The 13,792-nt window shown below is 46.4% G+C and overlaps 1 long non-coding RNA gene across 1 annotated transcript in view; it reads left to right on the top strand.

Moving 5' to 3' along the window:
• The window catches only part of LOC126213598 (uncharacterized), an 89,619-nt gene that overhangs the window by 52,559 nt on the left and 23,268 nt on the right, over positions 1-13,792 (top strand). The gene's annotated exons all lie outside the window — the stretch shown is intronic.

Raw genomic sequence — 13,792 nt, 5'->3', positions numbered from 1 at the left:
GATATATTGTTGTACAAGGAGATGTAACTGCCATACACCGCGGAAAGCTGCCGCAAGGGGTAGCTATGTAGTGCAGTCGCACCTCTACTACTGTACACAGATAGAAAACCACGTGACTGCAACCAGATTAAACTGATACATGGCGCTGATTAGTAATAGATGCAGAGCCATCGGAATATAGATGACATACGACATACAACTGTCCCTATACATGCCGACAGTCTGTGCACACAATGTGAACTACACGTCACCCAGACACCCTATCACACACTACTCTCTGGCTGTAACAGACACAGACACAATATCCAAGCACCAGCATGGAACAACATCTAATGCATTCTCTCTGCCACATTACACCATTCACACTATGATAACAAAACCAGGAGGTCCACCCGAAAAACAGAATATCTCACTCTTCCAACAACCATCATTACCCAGATAAGCCACCAACACCCACACATGTCCTACACAGGGGTGCAACCAACATCACCACACTGGCTTGTCTCACAGCATATAAACAATGGCAGGAATGAAAGACACAGGTCTGCCACTCCCTTGCCACACCCACGGACCCGGCGCGCCACCTGCCCTCAGCCAAAGGTGCATCCTGACGTGACACATCTCAGGGTGCCTCAGGCGTCAACTTACCATCATCACTATGAACGAACCTCGCCCCTCCCCCCCCCTCATACACCATCCCTTAACCTAACCTAAGTTGCGCCCTAACCTAACCTAAGTTGCGCCTTAACCTAACCTAAGTTGCGCCTTAACCTAACCTAAGTTGCGCCTTAACCTAACCTAAGTTGCGCCTTAACCTAACCTAAGTTGCGCCTTAACCTAACCTAAGTTGCGCCTTAACCTAACCTAAGTTGCGCCTTAACCTAACCTAAGTTGCGCCTTAACCTAACCTAAGTTGCGCCTTAACCTAACCTAAGTTGCGCCTTAACCTAACCTAAGTTGCGCCTTAACCTAACCTAAGTTGCGCCTTAACGTAACCTAAGTTGCGCCTTAACGTAACCTAAGTTGCGCCTTAACGTAACCTAAGTTGCGCCTTAACGTAACCTAAGTTGCGCCTTAACGTAACCTAAGTTGCGCCTTAACGTAACGCAATTTGCGCCTTAACGTAACGCAATTTGCGCCTTAACGTAACGCAATTTGCGCCTTAACGTAACGCAATTTGCGCCTTAACGTAACGCAATTTGCGCCTTAACGTAACGCAATTTGCGCCTTAACGTAACGCAATTTGCTCCGCCCGGGTTGATAGCCACCCTTTCACCTACCACCACCCTGACGATGTCACCCATGCCGCCTCCTTTCTCCAGCAGACCTTGTCTGAGGCCGTGGAGGCCCATGTCCCTACTGTCGCCATCCACCCCCACCGTCCTACCTTACCCCCCTAAGGTAAGTCTTTCCGCTCCCGTGATTGGAATGACTCCTTACCCTCTCCCTTAAAACCCACATCCTTTCGTCTTTCCCTCTCCTTCCCTCTTTCCTGACGAAGCAACCGTTGGTTGCGAAAGCTTGAATTTTGTGTGTACGTTTGTGTATCTATCGACCTGCCAGCACTTTCGTTTGGTAAGTCACATCATCTTTGTTTTTAAATATATTTTTCCCACGTGGAATGTTTCCCTCGAGTGTCATGTAATATTTTGTCTAATGTAATATCTTGTATAGACACCTTTTATTAACCTGACACATGCCACATCATTACAAAGTGTCGTATTCATGACCTATGGAACGAGTACTAATCTAATATAAACACAGCTATCAGCCATGTAATCTGGGTGCTGAGTGAACAGATTTCGATTGAATCAATCTCTCGTGTGTGTGCTGTTACTGTCGTTCCAATTGGCAGATGTGGATACACTAATTATGGCCTGCATCTGGATAGGGTGGGTAGGGGGAGAAACTAGGTCACAAGAAGGGTCCGATACCACCCGTCTGCTTCGACCCGTGACGTAAGTCTCTTGTGGTGTGTGACGTCACGATGGTGTGAAGTTTAGTTTGTGAGTGTTTGTAGATGTCTTCTTGTTCTGTCAGTGGTGCTCTCTGGTGGCGTGTTTGTGGGTTGTGGCTATGGTTTTGTTGTTGGGTTAGTGTGTGCTTGTGATGCGTTTGTAAGTGCCATACGGTTGCAGTTGGTGGTGCTCTCTGCTGGTGTTTGTAGGTTGTGTGTCGAACTGGGTTCATTTGAGTTGTTTACGTTGTCGGGTGTTGTTCTGGTTATTAGTGAATTTCTAGTGGAATATTCTGCAGTGTGCTGACGGTTTGGTTTTTGGTTATTTCTAAGTTAATGTAGTGTCATGTGTGGTTTGTCGTGTCTGAATTCTTTGGCTTACTATTGTTATGTCACCGTTAGGAGTGGATATGACCGATAAAATCAACAGTTTCCGGTTGTGGGGCATGTTGCGTGACAGTCCAATGTCACTCATCAAATTCCTGCAGCCGTTTGGTCTTCTGGTCGAGCTGGTGAAGTGCGCTGCATGTGGTGAACGTATGAAGTTAACGAAAGTTCCAGTGTCTCGGACGAGTGAGGTGCCGGCGTGATAACGTTTGGCGCTCCATTCGCTGGGGTACCTGGTTCGAGAAGTCTAGGTCGGGCATTCGTGAAATTGTTTTGACGAGTTATCATTTTTGTTATCAGTCCTCTTTTAGCTTTTGCGCGCAAGAGGTGGGTGTGAGTGAGCGAACAGTCCTCGATTGGTATTCTTTTTGTCATGAGGTTTGATCAGAATACATTAAATACAGTGGTAAGTTGGGTGGGCCTGGAGTAGTGATAGAGACTGATGAGTCGCAGTTTGGTAGGAGGAAGTATGGGAGGGGTAAGCCTGTTTATAGGTGCGAGGGGGGGGGGGTTGTATTATCGGGGTCTGGGTCTCCTGAATGTGTGTTTAGGGAAATTCAACATCGTACAAAGAGGGAATTGGTGGGGTTGATTCAGGAGTATGTAGAACAGGGGAGTACTGTAGTTTCTGATGGGTTTCCTCCTTATAGTGGATTGGGTCAGGAGGGTTACAATTGCAATGTTGAGCTTAAGAATTATGTGAGTGGGGCCTGTAAAAATACTGTAGAGGGGTTTTGGGGTGCTGTTAAATCTGTTATTGGGAGGGGGAAGAGGCGCTCTTCCAACCTTCAGGCTCATTTACGTGAGTAATGTTGGTGGAAGAGTATTCCTGAGGGGGATTGTATTTTTAGGGTTTTCTTAAGGGCTGTTAGTAAGATCTACAGGCCAAAGGTTAGTTAGGTTTTTGTTTTTTTTGTGGCTGAGTGTCAGCTCTGGCTCTTGGGCAGGGGGGGGGGGGGTTGTGAGGTAGTTGGGTGGGTGTGGTTGTAGATTTTTTTATTTGTTTTGTTGTGTGTTTTTTTTTAGTTCTAGGGTGTGTATGGCTTTTTTTTTTGGTTAGTATTTGTTTCTTCGGTTTTGATTTTCTGGGGTGGGAATTTTATTTGGTTGTGGTTTATTATGTTTATGAGGTTGTGTGTATAGTTTTGCGTGTGTGTGTGTGTGTGTGTGTGTGTGTGTGTGTGTGTGTGTGTGTGTGTGTGTGTGGTGAGTTGTCTGTTCATGTTTTTATCTTGCTAGATAATTTGTGGATCATGTGTGGGGGTGGTGGTGTTGCTGGTATTGGTGAGTAGGTTTTGTGTGTTTTTGATGACCTGTAAGGTCAAGGGAAGTGTTTAGTTCCAAATTTGGTGTTTTCTTGTGGTTTTTGAGGCAGTGATGATTGTTGAGGTGGTTGTAGGTTTGGGTTGTATGAATTGGTTTCGGTAGTTTCTGTTGGGCTATATAGGTCAAGGGAAATGTTCGATTCCAGTGGATATTGTTTCTAGTTGATTTTGGGAAGGCTGTCGTCGTTTTATTTTATCGTTTGGTTTAGTGGCTTGTGTTTATTTTTAGTCCGACCCTACCCAAAAAACACCCATCCCCCCCCCTCGCCCTTGTCCCGTGAGTTTCATTATATTATCGGAGAAATATGTGTTTGATGGTTTTCCGATCTCTTTTCATGTTTGTTGTCATGTTTACGTAATGACGTTTTTTTTGTGGCGGTATTCGTAGCGACAAACACTTCGCTGTAGAAACGGCTTACGAAGTCACCGCCACACTTTTAATAGCGGGCCGACCGGTCCGCTGGAACAGTGAACAGAAAGATGAAAACCCAAACACTCTGATTAAATAAAAGTCGGTACTTGTCTTTATTAACGAAGATACAGAAATTTGTCTAGTTCGAGTCGGAGCGGCTAGGTCAGCGTCGGCTGACGACAAACAACAACTCTGCCGTGATGAACACACAACTGACTAGGAAGTACACAATTCGGTGGCGAGTATACTACTGAGCGGCGAATACAGAACTGTCCTAGCGCTCGCGACTCCAGCGCTTAAGAAGCCAGAAGCCAGCGGTGGCGCGCGCAGACTTGCGGCGATTTCCTGTATCGCTGGCGCTGCTTTTGCGGACGGCGTCCGGACTTTGATGCTGCCAACCTTTAGGCAGCGGGCTCGGGTGGCATTACTGGCTAGGATATAACAGTTTTTGTAGTGATTGGGAGTTGCTGTGAATGGTCGTTTCCGCCATATTGGTGATGGCATTGGTCAAAGCACACGGGTGGAATCGGACGTTTCCGTTAACCCGAGAAACTAGTTGATCATCTTGCAGGAAGCGTAAGGCAACACATCTTTTGATTAGAGTCAGATTACAGACAGACAGCTTTGAGAGAAATTAGAACTGCATAGCATCGTAAAATATGGAGTAGTTTCCAGGAAAGTTAAATGTTTGGTCTGTCAAAACATTAGGATGCCGAATAAAAAGTTACATGAGCTTCTTTTATGTTAGAAAGGTGTGTGAAATTTGGATGTGTGTTTTGTGCCACTCTCAACACCATGCACTCACGGTGATGGAGAAATAAGATATAAGGGATTATAGGCTAGCATCATGTATGTGTACAGTTTACCTGGAAAAAGGAGGAGTTTTAACACAAAAGCAAAAATATGGAAACAAGGAGTTTCTTGGTAAATCGCAATGTAAAAGCGTGTGCTTGTCAGTTGTTACTAGAGAATAATACACTTCTAATTATAACACTCCTCAGAGGTCTATGAGACTTTCAGTGATTTAAGAGAAATCTACATGAATTACTGAGCTATCTGTGAAACAAGCTGAACCAGTCATTAGTTTGTGATGATTTTAATACACTTCTTGAAGGATTCTGAGAGGTAAAAAGTACTATAACCATTATTTGCGTGTTTGAATCTGATTTTCGTAGTTAATTTTGCAACTTGTGAGCAGGAAGATAGTAGGATCCCGAATCAAAGCAAATTTATGGACACAGCTCAGGCTGAAACAAGTGATGTGCAACAAATTGTTAATTGAAGAGGGAAATTTATTTAAAGTCCATAATAATTTAAGGTCATATTCAACAAAACTACTACATTTTAATGGCAGTCTAAAATATTTCCAGGAACACGCATGTTCCGACTAATAATGCAGACATCTTTAGCGCATTTCTGCGCAGTAATGTATTATGGAATAATTGCATGCAAGAGTTAATAGCAAAGAGGTGAACTATTCATGCATCGATTATCTACTGAATGTACACCACATTTCTCATTTTAAGTCTTCAAAGCATTTATATACCTACTACAGTTTTACAATCACTCATTTTCATGGCTATCTCTATGGGGATGGATGAAATTATTTTTACTTTTTGTCCCATTTAAAAAATACAGTAGCTACAATAAAAATTAATTTTTATTTTAATAGTTACTTAACCTAGTTTTCATTTCACAGCATACACCAGGTAATTCCATTCATTTCTTTTATTGGAATACTTAAGTATCTTGTAGTGGTAAATTTATGATCACCTAGCTGGTGGGTCAGAATGTTTAACATCCTATTAATTAAACCATAAAATTATAAGTATCCCTATAGTATATCAGGCTGTTGTGATTCAGCAGCAAACGATAGTATGAATAAGATGTGCAAGTTACTGAAGCTATAAAATTAATTTTTCCCTTTTCCTGTCTCCTAGGGGCATATTTCAAAAACATCTTCCTCTCAGCAACGGCCTTGCGTACAAGTATTGGTTTACAATAACAAAAGCTGGTTTAATTTTTTTTTCCTTTATTGTAAATTTAATCACCTATACAGGTGGGCTGTCAGCAGCATAGTACGCTGCTCTTCAGCCTCAAGTGGAACAACAACGTGACATAGAGGTGATACAGAGAATACAAAAAATCGGCGGGAAAAAATGGAGATACAAAAAACAATAAACATGAAGCCGTTCACGCTGGACGATAAAAACACTAACACTTGTTGACACGGTGCACAAAACACGGAGGACGGCGACGGCATATGTGAACAGCGGAGTTGTAACTGCGAAAGAACGCAAAACACAAAACGAACCACACACATGAGACACTGATGGCGACGATATCCAGCGCGCGAATGTTCACTATGCGTGTGCGAGTCCGGGGACCGGCCAAGAGAGGAGGAGGAGGAAGGGGACTGGGAGAGCGAGAGGGGAGAGCAGAGATGCCACGGGCAGGGGAGAGAGGGGAAAGGGAGGAAGGTGGAGGGGAAGCCCGGCGTAAGAGGGGTGGAGGGAGGGGACGGGGGAAAAGGAAAGAGAAGGGAAGGGAAGAGAAGGGTGGGAGGGAGCTTAAAGGAAAGGACACCGGAAGTGGGGGGTGGGGCAGGGTCAAAGTTGATAGGAGGGGTAGATGGAGGGCAGGAGGACATCATCAGGGAGGGGGAGCTGGCGGAAGCCACCTTGGGAGAGGGTAAGGAGGGTGGAGAGATGGAGACCGGGTGGGACGAAAGAATACAGGCGCGGCAGCGGGCGGGGGTGAGAGAGGATCGGGGAGATGAGCAGGTGAGGAGGATCGAGTTTACGGGAGGTGTACAGGATCCGTATCCTTTCAAGAAAAAGGAGGAGGTGGGGGAAGGGGATGAGATCGTACAGGATCCGCATAGGGGAGGGGAGACGGATGCGATAGGCGAGGCAGAGAGCATGGCATTCAAGGATTTGGAGGGATTTATAAAAGGTAGGGGGGCGGAGTTCCAAGCCGGACGGGCATAACAAAGGATAGGGCGGATGAGGGACTTATAGGTGTGGAGGATGGTGGAGGGGTCCAGACCCCACGTACGGCCGGAGAGGAGCTTGAGGAGACTGAGTCGGGAGTGTGCCTTGGCTTGGATTGTCCGGAGGTGGGGAGTCAAGGAGAGGCGACGGTCGAGGGTGACGCCAAGGTACTTAAGGGTGGGAGTGAGGGCGATAGGACGGCCATAGATGGTGATGTAGAAATCAAGGAGGCGGAAGGAAGGGGTGATTTTGCCTACAATGATCGCCTGGATTTAGGAGGGATTGACCTTGAGCAACCACTGGTCGCACCAAGCGGTGAACCAGTCAAGATGGGATTGGAGAAGGTGTTGGGAGCGATGCAGGGTGGGGGCAAGGGCAAGGAAGGCAGTGTCATCGGCAAACCGCAGAAGGTGGACGGGGGGTGACGGCGGCGGCATGTCCGCCGTGTACAAAAGGTACAGAAGGGGGGAGAGGAAGGAGCCTTGGGGCACACCGGCGGAGGGGAAAAAGGTGTAGGAATCTGTGTTATGGATGGTATCATAGGAAGGACGGCGGGAGAGAAAGGAGCCGATCAGACGGACGTAGTTAATGGGAAGGGCGAAGGTTTGGAGCTTTGAAGAGGAGACTGGAATGCCATACGCGGTCATAGGCACATTCGATGTCCAGGGAGAGGAAGATTGCGGAGCGACGGGAATTAAGCTGTTCGGATAGGAGATGAGTGAGGTGAAGGAGAAGGTCGTCGGAAGAGAAGGACGGCCGAAAGCCACACTGGGTAACGGGAAGGAGGCGGTGCTGGCGGAGATGCTGGTGGATGCGTTGGGTGAGGATAGATTCCAGGACCTTGCTGAAGACCGAGGTAAGGCTGATGGGACGGTAAGAGGAGAAGGCGGATGGCGGTTTCCCGGGTTTAAGGAACATGAGGATACGCGAGGTTTTCCACTGGTCAGGGTAGTAACCGGTGGACAGGACTATATTGTAGAGCCTGGCCATGGTGGAGAGGAAAGAGACAGGAGCTTCACGAAGGTGACGGTAGGTGACACGATCGTGACCAGGAGCGGTGTTGCGTTTTGTGCGGAGTGTAGCAATGAGATCCTGTGTAGTGATAGGGGCATTGAGTTCCGTGTGTGCAATGTTGTTCAAGTACTGAAAACCAGGAGCGAGGGGAGGGACAGAGGTGTCAGTTCGATCGTGGATATCCGGGAAGAGGGAGTAATCGAACCGGGGATCTTTGGGGATGGAAAATACATCTGAGAGGTAGGAGGCAAAGTGATTGGCCTTGCTAAGGGTGTCAGGGAAAGGGTGATCATCATGGAGAAGAGGATAATAGGGGGAGGGTTTAGTTCCGGTAAGGCGACGGAAGAGTGACCAGAACTTGGACGAGTCGGTAGGTAGGGTAGCAGTTAAATGGGTACATGTCTGTCGCCAGTCCCGGCGTTTCTTAGCCGCGAGCAAGTTACGAATGTGTCGCTGGAGTTAACGGTGGCGTCGTAGTGTGTCCGGGTCACGCGTGCGGAGGAAGGCACAGTAGAGACGGCGGGATTCAAGGAGGAGGGTATACAGTCGCACACACACACATATCCATCCACACATACAGACACAAAGTGTCTATATGTGTGGATGGATATGTGTGTGTGTGCGACTGTATACCTGTCCTTTTTTCCCCCTAAGGTAAGTCTTTCCGCTCCCGGGATTGGAATGACTCCTTACCCTCTCCCTTAAAACCCACATACTTTCGTCTTTCCCTCTCCTTCCCTCTTTCCTGATGAGGCAACAGTTTGTTGCGATAGCTTGAATTTTGTGTGTATATTTGTGTTTGTTTGTGTGTCTATGGACCTGCCAGCGCTTTTGTTTGGTAAGTCTCATCATCTTTCTTTTCAGATATATTTTTTCCACGTGGAATGTTTCCCTCTGTTATATATATATATATATATATATATATATATATATATATATATATATATATATATATATATGCAAATGGGCTCTCATTAAACTTTGACAAAACACAGTATATAAAGAATTTCTTAATGGCAACTCCTTCTGCTCAATAGATGAATTTTTGGATATTGTAAGTGGCTAATTCCCCACATACTCACAAAAAAAAAAAAAAAAAAAATATGTGTGTGTGTGTGTGTGTGTGTGAAATTATTTTAATTTCCTTTTATATGCTATATGGCTATCTGTCAGACTTTTTATGCTATTAGGTAAGTGACCAAAGACTTTTGTGGCAGCATAATTTACCCCCTTCTGAGCCAAAGTTAGATTTAACCTTGAGTAGCAAAGATCATCCTTTCTCCTAGTGTTGTAGCCACGTACACTGCTATTAGTTTTGAATTCGTTTGGATTGTTAATAACAAATTTCATAAGTGAATATATATATTGTGAGGCTACATTGAACATTTCTAGCTCTTTAAATAAATGTCTGCAGGATTATCTTGGATGAGCTCCAGCAATTATTCTGATTACACACTTTTGTGCAACGAACACTCTTTTACTCAATGATGAGTTACCCCAGAATATGATGCCGTACAAAAGCAGAGAATGAATTTAGGCATGGTAAGCTAATTTACTCAGATGTATATTGCCAAAATTTGCAATGACCCTAATAGCATAAGTAGCTGAACTCAAACGTTTCAGCAGATCCTCAGTGTTTTTTTACCAGTTCAGCCCCTCATTAATGCATACACCTAGAAATTTTGAATATTCTACCTTAGCTACCAATTTCTGATCAAAGTCTATATTTATTAATGGTGTCATTCCATTTACTGTGTGAAACTATATATACTGTGTTTTGTCAAAGTTTAATGAGAGCCCATTTGCAGAGAACCACTTAATGATTTTCTGACAAACATCGTTTACAATTTCACCAGTTAATTCTTGTCTGTCAGGTGTGATAGCTATACTTGTATTATAGGCAGAAAGTACCAGCTTTACATCTGTGTGAATGTAGAATGGTGAGTCATTAATATATATTAAGAACAGTAGAGGACCCAAGACCGAACCATGCAGCACCCCATTCTTGATTTTCCCCAGTTTGACAAATCACCAGTTTTTTGCATATTATGTGAACTGTTTATTTCAACTTTCTGCACTCTTCCAGTTAGGTATGATTTAAACCATTTGAGCACTGTCCCATTCATACCACAGTACTTGAGCTTATCTAGAAGTATTCCATGATTTACAAAATCAAAAGCCTTTGCTAGATCACAAAAAATCCCAACGGGTGACTTTCGGTTACTCAGAGCATTTAATATTTCATTAGTGAAAGTATGTATGGCATTTTCCGTTGAAAATATCTTCTGGAAACCAAACTGACATTTTGTTAAAACTTTATTTTTACAATGGTATGAAGCTACTCTACAATACATTACTTTTTCAAGAATTTTGGATAAGGCAGTCAGAAGAGAGATTGCGTGGTAGTTGTTGACATCAGACATATCCCTTTTTTATGCAGTGGTTACCAGTGGCATACTTCAGTCTAACTGGGAAAATACCCTGCTTCAGAGAACTGTTACATATGTGGCCAAGAATCCCACTTATTTCTTGGGAGCAAGCTTTTATTATCCTGCTGGAAATGCCATCAATTCCATGTGAGCTTTTATTCTTGAGAGAGTTTATTATCTTCCTAATTTCAGAAGGTGAGGTCCCCCCAGGGGGTCCACAACTCTTCTGTGGATACATGCGTAGCGAGCACGGGACCCCGAGCTAATGTGGCCTTCCTTCCTTTCCGGGCTGCATACCTTCCCTTTCCACATCCTTCCCCATCCCCCATCTTCGCCCCCCCCCCTCACCTCTGGCTCTTTCCTTCCCTTTCTCCCCCTCTGGGAGTATGGTTTGTGCCTACGTCCGGAGACGGACGCTTGTAAATGTACCGCATTTTTCGCCTTCCTTGCTTGTATGTCTTCATCCTTCCTTTGTCCTTCTCTTTTCCTTACCTCTTCTCTTTACCCTTTTCTCCACTGCGGCGTTTGAGACCTCTCTTCTTTCCTTTCCCTTTCTCTTTCTTCCTCCCTGTGCGTGTCTGAAGGCCGACCCACGCACTTCCATGCGTAGCCGGTGACGGGGTAACGCGTAATTCCCCGCCCTGGGTAGACAGGTAGGACACGTACGTACCCCCTGGTAACGGCCAGGCCCAGGGAGGGGTGATTACCCGAGCTGATACCTTCCGAAAGTGCCGATTGGTCCCTCCGTCCGTTTGTCGGGAGGTGTGACCTGAGGTGTGAACAATCACCTAAGGTGGGAGTGCCCTCAGAGAGGGCCCCCACAAGGGAGGAGCGCGCCATCGGAGATGCCGGTAATCATGGGAGATTCTTCCGCAATGGTTTCCTCACCTTCCACTGTGTCTGCTCACAAACGTAAGTTCACTGAGTCTCAGCCACAGTCAGTTCTTCCATCGTTGCCACAGTTCCTTGTTGTTTCTCAGTCTGACGAAGGTCATGACTTCTCCACGGTCAACCCTTTCATTATTCAGAAAGGTGTCGAGGCAATTGCAGGTCCTGTAAAGTCTTGTTCCAGATTACGGAATGGCACTCTGTTGTTAGAAACAAACAGTGCCCTCCAGGCACAAAAATTGCTGCGTACCTCACTACTACACACCTTCCCTGTCCGGGTGGAACTGCACCGTACTTTAAATTCCTCGCGTGGAGTCGTTTACACACGCTCCCTCGATGGATTGTCTGACGAAGAAATTCAGCACGACCTGTCTGACCAGGGTGTAACGGCTGTTCATAAGGTTATGAAAAGGGTTGACATGAACATCATTCCAACCCTCACTGTCTTCTTGACATTTGACAAAGTTCAACTCCCCTCGAAAATCAAAGCAGGCTATGAGATAATTTCCGTTCGTCCTTACGTCCCAAACCCTACGCGTTGGTATCGGTGTCGGCGGTTCAATCACACCAGCCAGTCCTGTTCCAATCCGGCAAAATGTGTTACATGTGGCAAGGATGCCCATGAGGGTGCTTGTCCACCTCCATCCCCTCGCTGCATCAACTGTATGGGTGACCACGCTGCTTCCTCTCGAGATTGTCCCGTTTTTAAGGACGAAAAGCTCATCCAGGAAATACGAGTGAAGGAAAAGGTGTCGACCTTTGCTGCTCGAAAATTATTCGCCAGTCGACAGCCCACCGTGACTCAGAAAGGAAAATACAGCACTGTCCTTGCTTCTCCTCGGCCAACAAAGGAGGCGGCCACGCAGACTTGCGACCTCACCTTTAGTGCCACGGTCGTCAGATCGGCCAGCGCAAAGATCGCCCGTTCAACCTCACCACTTTCACCTGCCCACTCTCTGGCTCACCCTTCGTCAAGTTCTGCTAAATCTCGAGCCCAAAAGTCAGACACCAAGACTTCGAAAAGAGAGCATACTCGTGAAGAGTTTTTATGTACCCCAACTTCACAACCATCGGTTCCTCCTTCATCTAAACATCATACTTCCAAGAAGGCTACAAAGAAACCCAGTTCCTCTCCTTCTCCGCCAAGGCGTGTCCCATCTACAGCACCACCTGGCGGGAATCGCCCTCGGCTGTCTTCTGTGTCGCCGAGGCGCACTGCTGGCGGCCGATCAACCGGCCGATCGCTGGTGGCAGGAGCTGCTCCTGACCAACCTATGGATCAGGATCTTCTGCCTTCGGCTGAATGCCATTCCATGCTGTCGGTCGCAAGCTCTGAGCAGTCGTTGAGTTGACAGCGACCTTGGTCACATTCCTCCATTTTCTGTTCACCCTATGTCCATTATCCACTGGAATATGCGCGGCATTCGAGCCAATCGGGATGAATTGTCGATCCTCTTACGATCCTACTCGCTGGTCATCTTCTGTCTTCAGGAAACAAAGCTGCGTCCCCATGACCGCTTTGTTCTCCCTCATTTTCAGTCCATCCGATATGATCTCCCCTCTGTTGAAGGCACTCCAGCACATGGAGGACTCTTCTCCATGATACTCTCCATTATCACCCAATCCCCTTAAACACTTCCTTCCAAGCTGTTGCCGTCCGTCTTTCCCTTTCTGGATACACGTTCTCTCTTTGTACTGTATATATTCCATCGTCCACACCAATAGCACGAGCTGATCTCCTTCATCTTCTTGGTCAGCTTCCACCCCCATATTTGCTGGTTGGGGACTTCAATGCCCACCACCTGCTTTGGGGATCTCCACATCCATGTCCACGTGGCTCACTATTGCTAGACGTCTTCCACCAAGCAGATCTAGTTTGCCTCAACACTGGGGTCCCTACATTTTTGTCTGCCTCCACGACAAATTTATCTCATTTGGACCTTGCGGTCGGTACTGTTCCGCTAGCTCGGCGCTTCGAATGGTTCGCCCTTGATGATACACACTCGAGTGACCACTTTCCATGTGTCCTTAGACTGCAGCCTCAACTGCCCTACATGCACCCGCGACACTGGAAGTTTGCCCAAGCAGACTGGACACTTTTCTCGTCTCTAGCGACATTGAATGACCATCACTTTCGTAGCGTCGACAATGATGTCACTCATATTACAGACGTTATTCTTACAGCTGCGGAACTTTAAATACCTCGCACCTCCGAATTGCCCCGGCACCCCCCAGTTCCTTGGTGGAACGAGGCATGCCGTGACGCAATACGTGAGCGGCGACGTGCTCTCCGCGTTTTCCGCCACCATCCTACTTTGGCCAACTGTATCTGCTATAAGCAGTTCCGTGCGCGATGCCGTCGTGTCATCCGCGATAGCAAGAAGGCA

The sequence above is a fragment of the Schistocerca nitens genome, chromosome 11, assembly GCF_023898315.1.
Source record: "Schistocerca nitens isolate TAMUIC-IGC-003100 chromosome 11, iqSchNite1.1, whole genome shotgun sequence".
Classification (NCBI taxonomy): domain Eukaryota; kingdom Metazoa; phylum Arthropoda; class Insecta; order Orthoptera; family Acrididae; genus Schistocerca; species Schistocerca nitens.
This window is presented reverse-complemented; position numbering and strand designations above follow the sequence as displayed.